This window comes from Oncorhynchus mykiss, chromosome 15 (genome assembly GCF_013265735.2).
Source record: "Oncorhynchus mykiss isolate Arlee chromosome 15, USDA_OmykA_1.1, whole genome shotgun sequence".
NCBI classification, from domain to species: domain Eukaryota; kingdom Metazoa; phylum Chordata; class Actinopteri; order Salmoniformes; family Salmonidae; genus Oncorhynchus; species Oncorhynchus mykiss.
This window is the reverse complement of record NC_048579.1, coordinates 12,482,980-12,504,239: the sequence shown is the minus strand read 5'-3', so window position 1 is coordinate 12,504,239 and position 21,260 is coordinate 12,482,980.

Sequence of the window (21,260 nt, the reverse complement as noted above, 5' to 3'; positions counted from 1 at the left end):
TCTGGGTTATGTGGTGTGTGCCCATGGCTGGCTTGGTCTGGGTTATGTGGTGTGTGTCCATGGCTGGATTGGTCTGGGTTATGTGGTGTGTGCCCATGGCTGGATTGGTCTGGGTTATGTGGTGTGTGCCCATGGCTGGATTGGTCTGGGTTATGTGGTGTGTGACCATGGCTGGATTGGTCTGGGTTACGTGGTGTGTGCCCATGGCTGGATTGGTCTGGGTTACGTGGTGTGTGCCCATGGCTGGATTGGTCTGGGTTATGTGGTGTGTGCCCATGGCTGGATTGGTCTGGGTTATGTGGTGTGTGCCCATGGCTGGATTGGTCTGGGTTACGTGGTGTGTGCCCATGGCTGGATTGGTCTGGGTTACGTGGTGTGTGCCCATGGCTGGATTGGTCTGGGTTACGTGGTGTGTGCCCATGGCTGGATTGGTCTGGGTTATGCTCTGTTTGTTGATGTGAGTTGAGTGAAAGCTCATTTTGCCCCCTCATCTAAAAGAAAATGAGAAAAACACAAAAAATAGTCTAGAAATAAATGTGCCTCCATATAAACCCTACTATAAACCCTTACTTTCCAAATGTAACCCATTACAGTTTCAGCAAGTAACTTTAGGATTTCCCAAAATCAGTAGCATAATCTGATTACTTTTAGTTACTTTTTAGTTACTTTTAGATTACTTTCCCCTTAAGATGCATTAGAAGAAGACCACATATTACCAATTGAACAAAATGATTGCGGGATAAATTAATGCTAGAGTTTACATAGCTAGCCATAAATGTTGCATTTTACTTTATGGGTTATGTAGGCTTCTTCTTACCCATCGCTTTCTACTTCAATACAGATAATACAACGATTAGTCTATTCCTTTACATTAATTATAAACTACAGTATGTCTGTCAGATTTCCAGTCATTCCAATTCATTTTAATTTTCAAGAATAGGACTCAGAAAATATGGAAATATAGATCAGCCTAATAATTTTAGCTGAGCGTAATCCAAAAACGAACGGTTTAGTAGCCTACACTGTTGTTCATTATGTTGTAATGGAGGACTGGTTGGGCTCATTGCTTCGAGTAATGCAATTTGCATGTGAAAAATGAAGATCATATGCCGCATTTGCTATAGGCCTATTGTTTACCTTTAGGTTGGTGACACTTTGATATCTTGATAATATGCAACTGTTTAAATATATCAAAAGTGTGCAAGTTTGAGGAAGTGTTCATTATGCCTGTGGAGATTTTTTTTAACCAGCACAAATCAGATTGTACGTGGAGCACAATATGGATGAGTTTAGAAGAGAAGACTCCCTCAAACTGTTATTCCATACTGAAGGCTGGGATCCTCAATATGCAGCTCTTGCAAGAGTGCACTTTTCACTGTCTGTCCACTGGTCGCAAAAAAAATGATTGATAGGCAGTGTAAACTTCTTAAATTCAACCATTATTGGGTTAAAATACACATTTACATTTGTGATCAGCCATCCTGTAAAGGATCTCGTCCTCCTCTACTGAGGAGGAGTAGCGAGAAGGATCGGAGGACCAATGTGCAGCGTGGTAAGTGTCCATAATGTTTAATCAAAACACAACAGAACACTGGAACAAACCAATAAACGTGAATAAACGAAACAGTTCCGTGTGGCAACAAGCACTGACACGGAAGACAAACACCCACAACTCAAAAGTGAAACCAGGCTACCTAAGTATGATTCTCAATCAGGGACAACGATTGACAGCTGCCTCTGATTGAGAACCATACTAGGCCAAATTATAGAAAAACGAACATAGACAACCCACCCAACTCACGCCCTGACCATACTAAAAGAAAGACATAACAAAGGAACTAAGGTCAGAACGTGACACATCCACAACAACCACAATCTGTAATGCGCAAATAGCTAAATGAGAGAGCAGCAGTGTGATTCATGTCAATGTGCTATGTAGATATCAACAATAAGTGATATCCGTATTGTCAGTAGTCCACTGCTGTTGTCTCCTAACCTCCCAGGCGTTTATTCAAATTGGATGCGACTGCAAAAAAAAGCCTATTCCTGCTTTTTTCACAATCCATCAAACGCATTGGTTTGTCATCATAGTGGTCTCTGACTCAAGCGGAACAGACGTAAACTTCTTTCAATGCTAATTTGAATGTCATTGAACAAAATGTGTCATGTATATTTGTTTTCCACAAACAGCCTTTCTGAATTGAAAAATAATCCTAGAAGCAATCATTTAGTTTTTCGAAAGTGTCTGTAATCTGAATACAATATTTTTGCTGGTAAAGTAAGGGATTACTAAAAAAATTGTTTAAACGTAATCCGTTACTTCCCAACCTTGTTTACTCTGATGCCTGTCCTACTCCATTCTGTGTGTGTGGGAAGGAGAAGATGGTGTCTGAAATCAACATGGCTCTCTATCAACTCTATAATGAAGTAGAAAACCATGTCAGGTTGAAACAACATTGCATGGTGTGTATGTGTTTCTGTGTTTCTGTGTGTGTTTGTGTGCATGTGTTTCTGTGTGTGTATGTGTGTGTGTGTGTTTCTGTGTGTGTGTGTGATTCTGGTTCCTGTAGCAGACAAACCTGTGTGTTAAAATTCTGGTCACATATCTCATCTCAGACAACCCCGCTTGCCCCCACCCCCCTCCACACACACACACACACACACACACACACACACCCCGTTCGTCTCATGACTGACAGCTCTGTATTACCACCCAGCAGGCACATGAAGGGATGGAAGGATGTAGGAAGGATGTAGGGAGGGAGGAATGGCGTGGAATAATCAGATTTGCCTTTTCATTTGCTCTACACATCAATTCTTTGTGTGGTTATGGTCATGATGAAGGCAATGGCAGAGAATTACAGTTTATAACCTGCCCAATCTCAAATTAACCCCTGGCTAATATCCCCTGGGCATATAATTTGTACACATCCAATCCTTTCCTATGCTGTACATTTCCAATCCTTCCCGCTCTACACACAGTGCCTCAGAGCCCAGGGCTTTGTGTTGATAAAGGATCAGGCTTTAGACAGCTTGATATACAGAACTCCACCACCAGATGGCAGTACTACTCTATAGTATCTTCATAAACCCTTCTCTGCCTCTCCATAACGGCAGTTATGAATGAACTAAAAACCCTCTGTCAACATTATCTGACTGTTAGAAAGAATAGATGTTCTTTGTAAAGTTATTTTAACTTCCTTCCCCTTTAAGTCTGACCTTAAATCTCATATAGCGTAGTTATTTAATATTTCTCATATTTCAGATACTGCTACACAGCCTCACTTTGTATTCGGGTTCAGGGAATGGAAAGGAGAGAGGAAGCAAAACTCTCTCACTCTTCCACAAGTTAACTACAGATCAAGTCAACATGGCTAGTTAGCAAGCTAACTATAGATCAAGTCAATATGGCTAGTTAACAAGTTAACTACAGATCAAGTCAATATGGCTAGTTAACAAGCTAACTACAGATCAAGTCAACATGGCTAGTTAACAAGCTAACTATAGATCAAGTCAATATGGCTAGTTAACAAGTTAACTACAGATCAAGTCAACATGGCTAGTTAACAAGCTAACTACAGATCACGTCAACATGGCCAGTTAACAAGCTAACTACAGATCAAGTCAATATGGCTAGTTAACAAGTTAACTACAGATCAAGTCAACATAGCTAGTTAACAAGTTAACTACAGATCAAGTCAACATGGCTAGTTAACAAGCTAACTACAGATCACGTCAACATGGCCAGTTAACAAGTTAACTACAGATCAAGTCAATATGGCTAGTTAACAAGTTAACTACAGATCAAGTCAATATGGCTAGTTAACAAGTTAACTTTCAGGGGATAAACTAGATGTCTTTATCCAATTATTGTTTGATTTGCTTGTCATCTATAGTGGCGATGACAGTAGTCAGACTGACAACTTTACCAGGACGAGGACTTGCTGATATAAAGCTCTTTCCAAAAGACTAACGTTGTTACTTAGCTAACTAGCTACATGCCAAATTGATAGGCTACCCTTACATATCTGAAATTACATGATCAATTGATGTTTTATTGATCATGAAAAACATGCAGTTATTTGCTGTATAACTCTGATGATAGAGCTAAATGTGGAATAATGGGAACAGTGTAGTTCTGTCTATGTTCTTTAACAGGCGATGATATCACAACATAATAGTTTACATTTATTTAACAATTCCTTGAAAACCACATTCAGTTGTCAATGGTTTTAGTGAAGCTGGGGGTCTCCTTGCCCCCCAGCAGCCAAATGAAGAGCTCTGAAACGTATTGTGATGTTTTATTCATAACGACCTATTGTCCAGAATGCTTCCTGATTCCGTGTACATATCCTTTCTGATTAAACCACTGTGGTTCAGGAAGAAAACAAATCTCATTTCTGTGGTCTTACATATATGAAGAAGGAATAGGACAAGCAACCTGGAGACACACATTAGGACTCAACAACACTCGCTCTCGCTCTCTCTCACACACACATAAACATCCACACAGCTCCTCTATCCGAGAACGCCGGTCGGCTGGTAGTGGAAAATGCATTCAATTCAAATCAAATTGATGTAGCGAGGAGTAATCTTTCTCTATTAAACCTGTCACGTTGTTCCTTAATATATTTGACTGCCTAGCTATGAGGGCACACAAATCAAATAGCACAGACATACACACGCACAATGTTCTACACACACACATACATATTTGTGCGCGCACACACACACACACACACACACACACACACACACACACACACACACACACACACACACACACACACACGAGTCTTCACGAGTGGACTTTTTGGGGAACAATTGACTCCCAATCAAAATCATATTTTTCCTAACCCTTACCCATATTGTAACCCTAACCTTCAACCTAACTCCTAGCCCCTAACCATAACTCTAATTATAACCCTAACATGAATCGTAATCCTAACCCTCAACCTAACTCCTAGCCCCTAACAATAACTCTAATAATAACCCTAACCCTGAACCTAACCCCTAACCACAACTCTAATTACAACCCTAACCCTGAACCTAACCCCTAGCCCCTAACAATAACTCTAATTATAACCCTAACCTTCAACCTAACCCCTAGCCCCTAACCATAACTCAAATTATAACCCTAACCCTCAACCTAACCCCTAGCCCCTAACCATAACTCTAATTATAACCCTAACCATCAACCTTACCCCTAGCCCCTAACCATAACTCTAATTATAACCCTAACCCTGAACCTAACCCCTAGCCCCTAACAATAACTCTAATTATAACCCTAACCCTGAACCTAACCCCTAACCCCTAGCCCCTAACCATAACTCTAATTATAACCCTAACCCTTAACCTAACCCTTAGCCCCTAACCATAACTCTAATTGTAATCCTAACCCTGAACCTAACCCTTAGCCCCTAACCATAACTCTAATTATAACCCTAACCCTGAACCTAACCCCTAGCCCCTAACCATAACTCTAATTGTAACACTAAACCTCAACCTAACCCCTAGCCCCTAACAATAACTCTAATTGTAACCCTAAACCTCAACCTAACCTAGCCCCTAAGCCTGAAATTGCTGTTGTCCTTACGAAGACCAGCAACATATCAGCATTGTCAGCATTCTCCTTGGTTTACTATTATTGTGAGGACTTCTGGTAATCAGAAGTATACTAAAACAGGCACCCACACACACACACACACACACACTACGGTAAAAGAGAGTGAAAGGGCGAGAGAGAGAGCGAAATAGAGAGAGAGAAATAAATAGAGAATGAGAGAGAGAGTAAAAGTGAGAGAGAGAGAGAGAAAGAGAGAAAGAGTGAAGTAGAGAGAGAGTGTGAAAGAGAAGGATAGAGAGAGATAGGGATATAGATAGCGAGAAAGATAGATAGATAGAGAGAGAAATAGAGACATACAGTGCCTTGCGAAAGTATTCGGCCCCCTTGAACTTTGCGACCTTTTGCCACATTGCAGGCTCCAAACATAAAGATATCAAACTGTATTTTTTGTGAAGAATCAACAACAAGTGGGACACAATCATGAACTGGAACGACATTTATTGGATATGTCAAACTTTTTTAACATATCAAAAACTGAAAAATTGGGCGTGCAAAATTATTCAGCCCGCTGAAGTTAATACTTTGTAGCGCCACCTTTTGCTGCGATTACAGCTGTAAGTCGCTTGGGGTATGTCTCTATCAGTTTTGCACATTGAGAGACTGACATTTTTTCACATTCCTCCTTGCAAAACAGCTCGAGCTCAGTGAGGTTGGATGGAGAGCATTTGTGAACAGCAGTTTTCAGTTCTTTCCACAGATTCTCGATTGGATTCAGGTCTGGACTTTGACTTGGCCATTCTAACACCTGGATATGTTTATTTTTGAACCATTCCATTGTAGATGTTGCTTTATGTTTTGGATCATTGTCTTGTTGGAAGACAAATCTCCGTCCCAGTCTCAGGTCTTTTGCAGACTACATCAGGTTTTCTTCCAGAATGGTCCTGTATTTGGCTCCATCCATCTTCCCATCAATTTTAACCATCTTCCCTGTCCCTAATGAAGAAAAGCAGGCCCAAACCATGATGCTGCCACCACCATGTTTGACAGTGGGGATGGTGTGTTCATGGTGATGAGCTGTGTTGCTTTTACGCCAAACATGACGTTTTGCATTGTTGCCAAAAAGTTCAATTTTGGTTTCATCTGACCAGAGCACCTTCTTCCACATGTTTGGTGTGTCTCCCAGGTGGCTTGTGGCAAACTTTAAACAACACTTTTTATGGATATCTTTAAGAAATGGCTTTCTTCTTGCCACTCTTCCATAAAGGCCAGATTTGTGCAATATACGACTGCTTGTTGTCCTATGGACAGAGTCTCCCACCTCAGCTGTAGATCTCTGCAGTTCATCCAGAGTGATCATGGGCCTCTTGGCTGCATCTCTGATCAGTCTTCTCCTTGTATGAGCTGAAAGTTTAGAGGGACAGCCAGGTCTTGGTAGATTTGCAGTGGTTTGATACTCCTTCCATTTCAATATTATCGCTTGCACAGTGCTCCTTGGGATGTTTAAAGCTTGGGAAATCTTTTTGTATCCAAATCCAGCTTTAAACTTCTTCACAACAGTATCTCGGACCTGCCTGGTGTGTTCCTTGTTCTTCATGATGCTCTCTGCGCTTTTGACGGACCTCTGAGACTATCACAGTGCAGGTGCATTTATACGGAGACTTGATTACACACAGGTGGATTGTATTTATCATCATTAGTCATTTAGGTCAACATTGGATCATTCAGAGATCCTCACTGAACTTCTGGAGAGAGTTTGCTGCACTGAAAGTAAAGGGGCTGAATAATTTTGCACGCCCAATTTTTCCGTTTTTGATTTGTTAAAAAAGTTTGAAATATCCAATAAATGTCGTTCCACTTCATGATTGTGTCCCACTTGTTGTTGATTCTTCACAAAAAAATACAGTTTTATATCTTTATGTTTGAAGCCTGAAATGTGGCAAAAGGTCGCAAAGTTCAATGGGGCTGAATACTTTCGCAAGGCACTGTACACAGATAGATGGATAGATGGATAGATAGATAGATAGATAGATAGATAGATAGATAGATAGATACATAGATAGATACATGGATACATAGAAATAGATAGATACATAGATAGATACATAGATACATAGATACATAGAAATAGATTGAGCGATAGATAGATGGATAGATAGAAATAGATTGAGAGATAGATTGATAGAGATACAGTGGTTCCTTCTTTGAAAGTTGTGTCATACTGCGGCACACCATGCGTGCTTCCGCAGCATTCTGTGGCACATCATTTCATTGTCAGCCATTTCTTCTGTTACTCCAAATTATTGCTAGTTTGACCACCAGAGGGCATCTTTGAGAAGAATTTGATAGTATTCCGTATGGGCATTACCAGAGAAGTTAAAAACTTTTTTGTAATAACATAGTATATGGGATTGATTTGAAGAAATTTAGCTAAATTCATTTGATTAAAATTATTGTGTTTCTAGTCAGAGAAAAACGAAAATCAAAACCTCTGGGTTTCCGTTAGGATGGAATGGAAAATATGGCGCTGTACAACATGACGATCGGGAGTAGGTTACAGGATTGGAGGATTCTAAATTGTTTGCCATCATTAGACAACTTTGTTCCAAAATTTCTGTAAATCAGTGATATTTATTCCCGTAGTACTTCGTTATGGATCCATAACTAAATCAACATCTGCATTTTGACAGATAATTATTTTTTCATTATTTTATTAACGAAATGTGTTTATTAGGCTACTGTGCAGTCTACAATACATACTGTAGTAAGCATGGGAATGTGCCTAATTTCTTACATAAACCACTCAATTATTGCTTCAGCAGTATGCTTAGTGTCATTGTCATACTGGAAGGTGAACCTCCATCCCAGTCTCAAATGTCTGGAAGACTGATACAGGTTTCCCTCAAGAATTTCCCTGTATTTAGCGCCATCCATCATTCCTTCAATTCTGACCAGTTTCCCAGTCCCTACCGATGAAAAACATCCCGACAGCATGATGCTGCCACCACCATGCTTCACTATGGGGATGGTATTCTCGGAGTGATGAGAGGTTTTGGGTTCTTGTCAGACATGGCGTTCTCCTTGATGGCCAAAAAGCTCAGAAGCCCAGAGTACCTTCTTCCATATGTTTGGGGAATCTCCCACATGCCTTTTGGTGAACACCAAATGTTTTTGCTTATTTTTTTTCTCTAAGCAATAGTATTTTCTGGCCAGTCTTCTGTAAAGCCCAGCTCTGCAGAGTGCACGGCTTAATTTGGTCCTATGGACAGATACTCCAATCTCGGCTGTGGAGCTTTTACAGCTCCTTCAGGGTTATCTTTGGCCTCTTTGTTCCCTCTCTGATTAATGCCCTCCTTGCCTGGTCTGTGAGTTTTGGTGGGCGGCCCTCTCTTGGCAGGTTTGTTGTTCTGCCATATTCTTTCCACTTTTTAATAATGGATTTAATGGTGCTCCGTGGGATGTTCAAAGTTTCCGGATATTTTTTTATAACCCAATCCTGATCTGTACTTCTCCACAACTTTGTTCCTGACCTGTTTGGCGAGCTCCTTGGTCTTCATGGTGCCACTTGCTTGGTGGTGCCTCTTGCTTAGTGGTGTTGCAGACTCTGGTGACTTTCAGAACAGGTGAGATCATGTGACAGATCATCTGACACTTAGATTGCACACAGGTGGACTTATTTAACTAATTATGTGACTTCTGAAGGTAATTGGTTGCACCAGATTTTATTAGGGGCTTCACAGCAAAGGGGTGAACACATATGCATGCACCTCTTTTTTTTTCTTTTTTTTTTTACTAATTATCATTTATTTGAAACCTGTTATTTTTTTAATTTCACTTCACCAATTTTGACTATTTTGTGTACGCCCATTACATGAAATCCAAATTGAAATCAATTTAAATTACAAGTTTGTAATCCAACAAAATAGGAAGAGCGCAAGGGGGATGAATACTTTTGCAAGGCAAGAGAGAGTGAAAAATAGATGGAAAGATAGATAGAGAGGGAGGTATAGGAAGATAGATAGAGAGATGGGGAGATAGATAGAGAGATATAGAGATAGATAGATAGAGATGGAGAGATGATAGAGAGATAGATAGAGATGTAGGGAGATACATATAAATATAAAGAGAGAGAGAGAGAGAAAGATGTTGATGAGTGCTCTCCGTTTTCTCTATCAGCTGACCTTCATTATCTTGCCTGACTGTAGTGTGTGTGTGTGTGTGTTTGTGTGCATGTTAGCTCATCTAGTCACTTGCTCACCAGTGTGTTTGGTGTAAACTCTCCCTCATTGACCTTTAGTGGTGTGGATCGATAGCAGGAGATTTGTCATGTGTTCTACCATCGTCTCAAACTGAAGAGTCTAACATCCCTTCACAGGGTCATTTAGGATGGGGGGAGTGGTCGCAGTCTGCCAGAGTGGTTGCAGTCTGCCTGTGTGTATGTGTGTGTGTGTGTGTGTGAGAGAGAGATAGAGAGAGGGAGAGAAAGAGGCAGATTGTGTGTGTACATGTTAGAAACGGAGAGAGAGAGGAGAAGAGGGGTGAGGGAGGGAGTAGTTGAGAGGTTGAATTGGTCCTTTTAGGTGAAATCAATGATGATCCATTCATTGAGTGTTTCTCTGCTGGCCCAGGTGGCAGGGAAACAGTGCACACACGCACTCATGCACACACACACACACACACACACACACACACACACACCGAGTCCCCCCACCCAGGGGTGTAGCAGCAGTCTACAGGGGGTCTGTGACAGGGAGCTGTCTGTCTTGGTTTACTGAGCACTGAAGGAGCTTTCCCTCTAAGCTCTCTTCCCAATCTTCCTTCTCTCTACATCCCCTCATCTTTCTCCATTCTGACATGCCTATTTTAGACAGACCACTAATGCTTGGCGGGTCCTGGGTTTCTTGCTGTTTCAGGCTAATCGCCTGAAATGACGTGTTAATATGACAATGGCCGTTAACACCTGTCCAATTAGCTGGATTGTGATAAACCTCATACTGAGCGAGGCCGCAATGCTGCGTTGCTAGCTCACACATAGATAGATGGAAATGCTAAACACTCTCAGTGGCTGTGGTTTACTGAACGAATATATAAACGCAACATGCAACAATTTCAAAGATTTTACTGAGTTACAGATCATATAAGGAAATCAGTCAACTGAAATAAATTCATTAGGCCCTAATCTATGGATTTCAAATGACTGGGAATAAAGGTACAGTCATGTTATCTTGTTTGGGATAGGGGCAGCATTTTCACTTTTGGATGAATAGCGTGCCCAGAGTGAACTGCCTCCTACTCAGTCCCAGATGCGAATATATGCATATTATTATCAGTATTGGATAGCAAACACTCTGAAGTTTCTAAAACTGTTTGAATGATGTCTGTGAGTATAACAGAACTCATATGGCAGGCAAAAACCTGAGAAAAAATCCAAACAGGAAGTAGGAAATCTGAGGTTTGTAGGGTTTGTAGTTTTTGAACTCACCCCTATCGAATACACAGTGGGATATGGGTTATTTTGCACTTCCTAAGGCTTCCACTAGATGTCAACCGTCTTTAGAACCTTGTTTCAGGCTTCTCTTGTGAAGGGGGGCCGGATGGGAGCTGTTTGACTAAGTGGTCTGCCTACAGCCTCGTTTTCAGTCATACGATTTCACTTGAGTGGTAGCTCTCGTTCCATTGCTTTTCTACAGACATTCTCCGGTTGGAACATTATTGAACTTTTATGATAAAAACATCCTAAAGATTGATTCTATACTTAGTTTGACAAGTTTCTTCTACCTGTAATATAACTTTTCGAACATTTAGTCCGAATGGACCAGATCGCGCTTTTGGATATGTTTACCAAAGGCCTAACAAAGGAAGCTATTGGACATAAATGGACATAAATGATGGACATTATCGAACAAAACAAGCATTTATTGTGGAACTGCGATTCCTGGGAGTGCATTCTGATGAAGATCATCAAAGGTAAGTGAATATTTATAATGCTATTTATGAATAATGTTGACTACCCAACATGGCGGATATTTCTCTGGCTGGTTTTGGGCTCTGAGCGCCGTTCTCAGATTATGTATTTTCCGTAAATTAAAAAAAAATCTGATACAGCGGTTGCATTAACGAGAATTGTATCTTTAAAATGGTGCCTAATACTTGTATGTTTGAGAAATTTGATTTATGAGATTTCTGTTGATTTGTATTTGGCGCCCTGCAATTTCAGGGTTATGTCCTAGACAGGTTTTCTCGTGCATTCAAATTGCCATTAATAACATTTTATTGTGTTTGTTCTCCATAGCTTACGCCTGCCCATAGTATAACCCCACCACCACCATAGGGCATTCTTTTCACAACATTAACGATATCAAACCCGCTTGCCCATACGACGCCATACACGCTGTGTGCCATCTGCCTGGCACAGTTAAAACCGGGATTCATTCTTGAAGAGCACACTTCTCCACCGTGCCAGTTTCCATCGAAGGAAAGAATTTTCCCACTGAAGTCGCTTACGACGCCAAACTGCAGTCAGGTCAAGACCCTGGTGAGGACTACCAGCATGCAGATGACCATCTCTGAGACAGTTTCTGATAGTTGTGCAGAGGTTCTGTGGTTGTGCAAACCCACAGTTTTATCAGATGTCCGGGTGGCTGGTCTCAGACGATAACGCAAGTAATTAAAAACATTTTTTTTAATTTAACCTTTATCTTCTTTGGGCACGGTTTACATCCAAACGTGAAAATGCTGCCCCCTAGCCATAAGAAGTAAATCAGCTTCTTCATATCTGTCAGGTGGATGGATTATCTTGGCAAATGAGAGATGCTCACTAACAGGGATGTAAACAAATTTGTGCAGAACATTTGAGAGAAATTAGCTTTTTGTGCATATGGACAATTTCTGTGATCTTTTAGTTCAGGTCATGAAACCTGGGACATGTAGTGTTGGGTTTATATTTTTGTTTAGTATATTTTGTTACACATTGAATGTTAATTTTCTAATAAAATCCTAGTGTAGGGAAATGTAATTAACTTCTGGGTGACAGGGGGCAGTATTTTCACGTCCGGATGAAATGCATGCCCATATTCAACTGCCTGCTACTCATCCCCAGAAGATAAGATATGCCTATTATTAGTAGATTTGGGTAGAAAACACCCTGACGTTTCTAAAACTGTTTGAATCATGTCTATGAGTATAACAGAACTTATTTAGCAGGCTTAACCCCGAGGACAAACCATTGAGATTTTGAGGTCACTCTATTCAAAATTGTTTTCGTTAGGAATCCAGATTTCTAAGGGACCTTCTTGCAGGTCCTACCTCTTCCACTGGATGTCACCACTCTTTAGAAATTGGTTGAGGTTTTTCCTTGTGTAATGAAGAAGTAGCCCTGTTCAGAACAAGGGTCACTTGTAGTGTACTGTTAGATAGAGGCGCGTGACCAGAAAGCTAGCTACATTTTGTTTTCCTCCTGTATTGAACAGAGATCATCCCGTCTTCAATTTGATCAATTATTCACGTAAAAAAAATACCTCAAATTGTATTACAAAAGTAGTTTGAAATGTTTTGACAAAGTTTACAGGTAACTTTTTAGATAATTTGTAGTCACGTTGCGCAAGTTGGAACCCGTATTTTTCTGGATCAAACACGCCAAATAAATTGACATTTTGGATATATATCGACGGAATTAATCGAACAAAAGGACCATTTGTGATGTTTATGGGACATATTGGAGTGCCAACAAAAGAAGCTCATCAAAGGTAAGGCACGAATTATATTTTTATTTCTGCATTTTGTGTCGCGCCTGCAGGGTTGAAATATGCTTTTCTCTCTTTGTTTACGGAGGTACTATCCTCAGATAATAGCATCGTTTGCTTTCGCCGAAAAGCCTTTTTTGGAAATCTGACATGTTGGCTGGATTCACAACAATGTAGCTTTAATTTGCTATTTTGCCTGTGTGATTTAATCATTCGGTGTCGCCTCAGCTAGGCCTATACATAATGTCAGAGCTGGATCCGCACCTACGTGCGCTATGAATTTTGGGCTTGCACTGAATGATAGTTTGCTTCTAAACGAGTTGGAAAAAGTGGGTGTGGTGTCAGTTTGTATCAGTTTGGTGTCAGAATGATATCTAATTGACTGATGGTGAATTGCTGGCTGACTTTTGTCCATTTGCAATATGTTTAAACAGTGATAGACCATCACCAAATTGACATTCTGAAATCAACACCAACGAGCGATGGAGAGGAACCAGAATCACTGCCCAGCCATCCATTTTTTTTTCCAATTATTGTTATTATTTTTTAACTTGCTATATTGTATTTACTTCGCCACCATTGCCTTTTTTTGCCTTTACCTCTCTTATCTCACCTCATTTGCTCACATTGTATATGGACTTATTTTTCTACTGTACTATTGACTGTATGTTTGTTTTACTCCATGTGTAACTCTGTATTGTTGTACCTGTCGAACTGCTTTGCTTTATCTTAGCCAGGTCGCAATTGTAAATGAGAACTTGTTCACAACTTGCCTACCTGGTTAAATAAAGGTGAAATAAAAAAATTATAAAAATAAATAAATCCTGAGTTCATCAGGCCAGTCAATTTCGCATTCGTGCAGTATTTTTTGAGCATTTCAAATCCGTGATGGTAAATGTTTATTGAAACATATTGCAAATGGACAGTATATTTGCAATAAGATTCAACTGTGAAAAAATATCACCAAATGGACATGATGAAATCAACACAACGAGTGATGGAGAGGCTCAATAATCACTGCTCAGCCATCCCGAGTTCATCGGGCCAGTCAATTTTCAATTTCTGCAGTATTTTTGAGCATGTCAAATTGGTGATGGTAAATGCCCATTGAAACATATTGCAAATGGACAGCCGTTCGCACATTTTTAAAATGGTTTTTAATGCCTTTAGGGGGATGCAAGGGGTCCATGGTTGGGTAGGGAGCACCCCCCCACCCGTGCCCATCCAATAGGGGGCGCCCCTGGTAATTTTGGACGTTTAAAAAAAATCATCCCACATAGTCCCACTTCTCCCTCATCATACATGACAAATAGACCTTCTAGGTTGACTCATGGCTTAACATTGTGCTATACATAATTTGGGCAGTAAAATGTCATTTGGACATGGTTCACTGAATTTTGGGTTTGGAAACCGACTTTCAATGCTTTCATATTGCATTTGGACATTTCTTATGGCATTTGGCCATGGTTCACTGACGTTTGACTTCGACTTTTGACTTCCTATGACATCATATTGGAAATGGACAAAACATATGCCTTATGGACAAGTAAAAAAAACATGACAATAAAATATGACAAAGGTATGTCCATACAATTCTTATATATGTATAATTGACAAAATAAATTGAAAGAATCTCGAAAAACAGTCCAGACAGCACTTTTTAGAGGGTGATACATTTTTGAAAATGTTTTCAAAATTTGACACTTGGGTCTTGACTTGATGTCCATTTGCAATATGAACATTTACGGTGAAGCGCGCTAGCCCTCCTTTGGATTTTTGCTGTATGACACTAGGCATTCGCCATATGCCATTTACAATATGGTTTGAATTAATTGGCATCCAATTGAGTGGCATTTGCCATCCTGTATGTGTTTCATACACTGCCAATATGTTCCCATTCATTTTTGTCCATTTCAGGGGGGTTTTCCCTTACATACCAAATTAGTACAGTGTTGGCATAAAGAAAAGTTTTGAAACCACATTGAACTAATCTTGTGGATACATTGGGAACATCTCAGTAGTAAGCACAATTTACAGTAGGCACAGATTCTCTTTTTGGGTAAAGCATTTATTAAGCATTCCCAAAATGTGCGTTGTTAGTAGCATTTACTTCGCTCTCCAAAAGGTTATCTCGACCTGCTCAGCGTTTACCCAACTGTGTGTATGCAAATATAGCCTATACAGTGAGTATAACAAACATTAGGAACACAATCCTAATATTGCGTTGCAACCTCAATTTGTCGGGGCATGGACTCTACAAGGTTTTGAAAGCATTCCATAGGAATGCTGGCCCATGTTGACTTCAATGCTTCCCACAGTCATGTGAAGTTGGTTGGATGTCCTTTGGGTGGAGGACCTTTCTTGATACGCACAGGAAACTTTATGTGTGAAAAACCCAGCAGCATTGCAGTTCTTGACACTCAAACCGTTGTACCTGGCACCTACTATCATACCCCTTTCAAAGGCACTTCAATCTTTTGTCTTCCCCATTCACCATCTGAACGGCACACACATTTCAATCCACGTCTCAATATTCTCAAGACTTAAAAATCCTTCTTTAATTAACCTGTCCCCTTCATCTACACTGATTGTGTGGATTTCACAAGTGACACCAATACCGGATCATAGCTTTAATCTGGATTCCCCTGTCAGTCTATTTCATGGAAAGATCAGGTGTTGCTAATATCTTGTACACTCAGTTTCTAGGTATGCAGTAGGAATGGATGTATCTATGATAACTATAGTTTCCTGAACTAGCCTAGAAAAATAGCTGGCAGGCAGACACTGGAAGGAGAAGTGTCTCAGTGAAAGAGTGAGTGCTTTGCGTAGGCGCTTCGATGGTATTTCTGCGCGAAAAATCTTAACCAATTCCCATGCTTGTAAAACAATGGTTCTGTTCCGGGAACACTAGAGATCACATTCTTTTACGGTTCTGTTTCTGTTCCTCAAAATGTGGTTCTTCCGGTTTTCGGTTCTGTTCCCTGAACTTGTTCCAATCCCTGGTCTGTTGGCCTGTGTGTATACATTTTTTGTGATATGGGTGTGGTGTTGGAGATAGATGGTGATAGATGGTAGGTTGTTGCCATACTTCAAAGCCTGGGTGTGATTGAGAAGCACAGCTTGACAACAGCAATCTGAAAATCACAGTAGGACCTTAGACTGGCCAATCTCACTCACAGTTTCTGACAGTCACTCCATTAAATAAACAAAGGAAAGTTTGCTACGTAATCGTGTCCGCCTCCTCCACTACACCACACGATCTACACACGCACACACACACGCTGCTGATCATACTGTATTTATTGAGTGTGTGTTGTCCCAGCCAAACCCTCAAACCCACAGACTGTGTTTCACTGTTTGTTTTACTGTGGAAAGGGGTGGAGGCGACTGGGTGGGCTGTGGTTGAGAAACAGGGGAAAGGCTGAGCACTCATTGTGTGTGTTTGTATTTTTTAATGTGTGTGTGTGTGTGTCTGTGTGTGTGTCAACTACAATAGCTTTCTAATGGTTTTAGGAATACAGTAATGCTATTCTCCCCAACAGAGCAGCTAAGGACAGACAGAGACCGATCTGGCTGGTCCAGAGTTCAGACACGTATTCACTTATCGACATGACCATTTTTATCGTTTAATACTTTGCTATTAAATAGTAAACTATTACCTGTGTACAACTCTATGCTATTGAGCTGATTGCTCAGATCTATTACTCCTTTAAATGTCTGTTTTCTCATTGGTGGAGAGGGGAGAAAGTCAGAGGGAGGTAGGAGGAGAGGAAATGAAAAGGAAAGATGATGAGAGGAGGAGAGGAAATGAAGATGGAGAGAGGATGAGAGGAGGAGAGATTAAAAAGGAACGGGACGCAGGATTTGTCAACATGTGGTCTGACATATCCATCATCCCCTGTCTTAAAACAGTAGTCACTATGAGTCAACACGTAATAACATCTATCTCCACTAGGTGTCAACACATACTAACATCTATCTCCATTAGGAGTCAACACAAGATAACATCTATCTCCACTAGGAGTCAACACATAATAACATCTATCTCCACTCAATCCTACGGACATATTCAGTCAATCCTTATCCCAGTCTGCTGTTCCCACATGCTTGAAGAGGGCCACCATTGTTCCTGTTCCCAAGAAAGCTAAGGTAACTGAGCAAAATGACTACCGCCCCGTAGCACTCACTTCCGTCATCATCAAGTGCTTTGAGAGACTAGTCAAGGACCATATCACCTCCACCCTACCCGACACCCTAGACCCACTCCAATTTGCTAACCGCCCCAATCGGTCCACAGACGACGCAATCACAATCACACTGCACACTGACCTAACCCAGCTGGACAAGAGGAATACCTATGTAAGAATGCTGTTCATCAAATAGGGCGCTGTCCTCAGATAATCGCATGGTGTGCTTTCACCATAAAGCCTTTTTGAAATCTGACACAGAGGCTGGATTAACAAGAAGTTAAGCTTTTTTCTGATGTATGACACTTGTATTTTCATGAATGTTAAATATGACTATTTCTGTCATTTCAATTTTGCCCTCTGCAATTTTAACGGATGTGGGCCATGTGGAACGCTACCGTCCCACCTGCCCGTAAGAAGTTTTAACACCATAGTACCCTCCAAACTCCTCATTAAGCCCGAGACCCTGGGTCTTGACCCCGCCCTGTGCAACTGGGTCCTGCACTTCCTGACGGGCCGCACCCAGGTGGTGAGGGTAGGTAACAACATCTCCACCTTGCTGATACTCAACACTGGGGCCCCACAAGGGTGTGTTCTCAGCCCTCTCCTGTACTCCCTGTTCACCCATGACTCGGTGGCCATGCACGCCTCCAACTCAATCATCAAGTTTGCAGGCGACACCACAGTGGTAGGCTTGATTATCAACAATGGCGAGACAGCTTACAGGGAGGAGATGAGGGCCCTTGGAGTGTGGTGTCAGGAAAATAACCTCACACTCAATGTCAACTAAACAAAGGAAATGATCGTTGACTTCAGGAAACAGCAGAGGGAGCAGCCCCCTATCCTCATCGACTGGACAGTAGTGGAGTGGGTGGAAAGTTTTAGGAGTCAACACATACTAACATATATCTCCACTAGGAGTCAACACACGATAACATATATCTCCACTCGGAGTCAACACATAGTAACATCTATCTCCACTAGGAGTCAACACACGATAACAAATATCTCCACTAGGAGTCAACACATACTAACATCTATCTCCACTAGGAGTCAACAGATGATAACATCTATCTCCACTAGGAGTCAACACATACTAACATCTATCTCCACTTGGAGTCAACACATGATAACATCTATCTCTACTAGGAGTCAACACATGATAACATCTCCATTCACTGTCTCACAACAGTAGTCACAATGAGTCGACACATAATAACTTGAGCTATGGTGTACTTAACATTTGCAGACTCCCTATTGATGGTGTAATTAACATTTACAGACTCCCTACTGATGGTGTAATTAACATTTGCAGACTCCCTATTGATGGTGTAATTAACATTTGCAGACTCCCTACTGATGGTGTAATTCACATTTAGAGACTCCCTATTGATGGTGTAAATCACATTTAGAGACTCCAGACTGATGGTGTAATTAACATTTGCAGACTCCCTACTGATGGTGTAATTCACATTTACAGACTCCCTACTGATGGTGTAATTAACATTGACAGACTCCCTACTGATGGTGTACTTAACATTTACAGACTCCCTATTGATGGTGTAATTAACATTTGCAGACTCCCTACTGATGGTGTAATTCACATTTACAGACTCCCTACTGATGGTGTAATTAACATTTGCAGACTCCTACTGATGGTGTAATTAACATTTGCAGACTTCCTACTGATGGTGTTATTAACATTTACAGACTCCCTACTGATGGTGTAATTTACAGACTCCCTACTGATGGTGTTATTAACATTTACAGACTCCCTACTTATGGTGTAATTAACATTTACAGACTCCCTACTAATGGTGTAATTAACATTTACAGACTCCCTACTAATGGTGTAATTAACATTTACAGACTCCAGACTCATGGTGTAATTAACATTTACAGACTCCCTATTGGTGGTGTAATTAACATTTACAGACTCCCTATTGATGGTGTCAATGACTCCCTGCGCAGCCATTTCATGGTTTGCCCTGCCTTATTTTTTAATATATGTCTGTGTTTCAGTGCGATTGTGTGTGTTTGCATGTGTGTGTGTGTGTGTGTGTGTGTGTGTCTATGCATGTCACTTGAGTAATTATGATCTCTCTCTCTCTCTCTCTGTCTGTGTGCGTGTGTGTGTGTGTGTGTGTGTGTGTGTGTGTGTGTGTGTGTGTGTGTGTGTGTGTGACCAGGGAAATTATGAGTGCTAGGGGAGATCAAAGGAGCCACATCACAGAAATAGTATCCGTGTTTCAGCTGGTGTCTGTGTGTATGTGTGTGTGTGTGTGTGTGTGTCTGTGTGTGTGTGTGTCTGTGTGTGTGTGTCTCTGTGTGTGTGTTTCTGTAGTGGGCTTTGATGTTGTAAGCTCTCCTGGTTAATATTACAGGAAAGAAACACTACAGCGTGTAATCTGGAAGTTATCCCAGCAGAGCCGCACAGCGCACTGTCACACATGTCAAGAGGAGGGAGGAGGAGCATAGGGATGGGAGGGTGGAGGGAGGGAGAGAGAGAGAGAGGGATGGGAGGGGAGGGGAGACAGAGAAAGAGCTGAGGGAAAGATGATCAGAGAATTTAACAGAATAGTTTCATTCACCGATTCAGGGAAATCAGTTCCAGAAATGTCAACTTTTACCCACATTAAATATTCTCCCTCTATTGTCACTCATTGTATCATACTGTACAGCTACATGCCTTATCTGGTGTATTTTGGGAGGGGCAGCACCGTACACGGAGTGAAAGATTTTACTGATATTCCAGGTGAAACGTAAAAAAATGCCCAGGGGCCAATCAAGAGAACGTCTGTCTCATGTCACCTTAGCAACGGTAGCGAAGGAAGATTGGAGAGGAAGATAGAATAGAAATAATGATAATAGAAAGAGAAGGAAAGAACCCTGTGGTAATTTCCCTCTGTGCCAGAACAAGGCTTCTGGTCTGTCCATCCTAAAAGAGGAGAGAACCCTTTGGTAATTTCCCTCTGTGCCAGAACAAGGCTTCTGGTCTGTCCATCCTAAAAGAGGAGAGAACCCTTTGGTAATTTCCCTCTGTGCCAGAACAAGGCTTCTGGTCTGTCCATCCTAAAAGAGGAGAGAACCCTTTGGTAATTTCCCTCTGTGCCAGAACAAGGCTTCTGGTCTGTCCATCCTAAAAGAGGAGAGAACCCTGTGGTAATTTCCCTCTGTGCCAGAACAAGGCTTCTGGTCTGTCCATCCTAAAAGAGGAGAGAACCCTGTGGTAATTTCCCTCTGTGCCAGAACAAGGCTTCTGGTCTGTCCATCCTAAAAGAGGAGAGAACCCTTTGGTAATTTCCCTCTGTGCCAGAACAAGGCTTCTGGTCTGTCCATCCTAAAAGAGGAGAGAACCCTTTGGTAATTTCCCTCTGTGCCAGAACAAGGCTTCTGGTCTGTCCATCCTAAAAGAGGAGAGAACCCTTTGGTAATTTCCCTCTGTGCCAGAACAAGGCCTCTGGTCTGTCCATCCTAAAAGAGGAGAGAACCCTTTGGTAATTTCCCTCTGTGCCAGTACAAGGCCTCTGGTCTGTCCATCCTAAAAGAGGAGAGAACCCTTTGGTAATTTCCCTCTGTGCCAGAACAAGGCCTCTGGTCTGTCCATCCTAAAAGAGGAGAGAACCCTTTGGTAATTTCCCTCTGTGCCAGAACAAGGCCTCTGGTCTGTCCATCCTAAAAGAGGAGAGAACCCTTTGGTAATTTCCCTCTGTGCCAGAACAAGGCCTCTGGTCTGTCCATCCTAATGGAGGCAAAAACCTCTACACT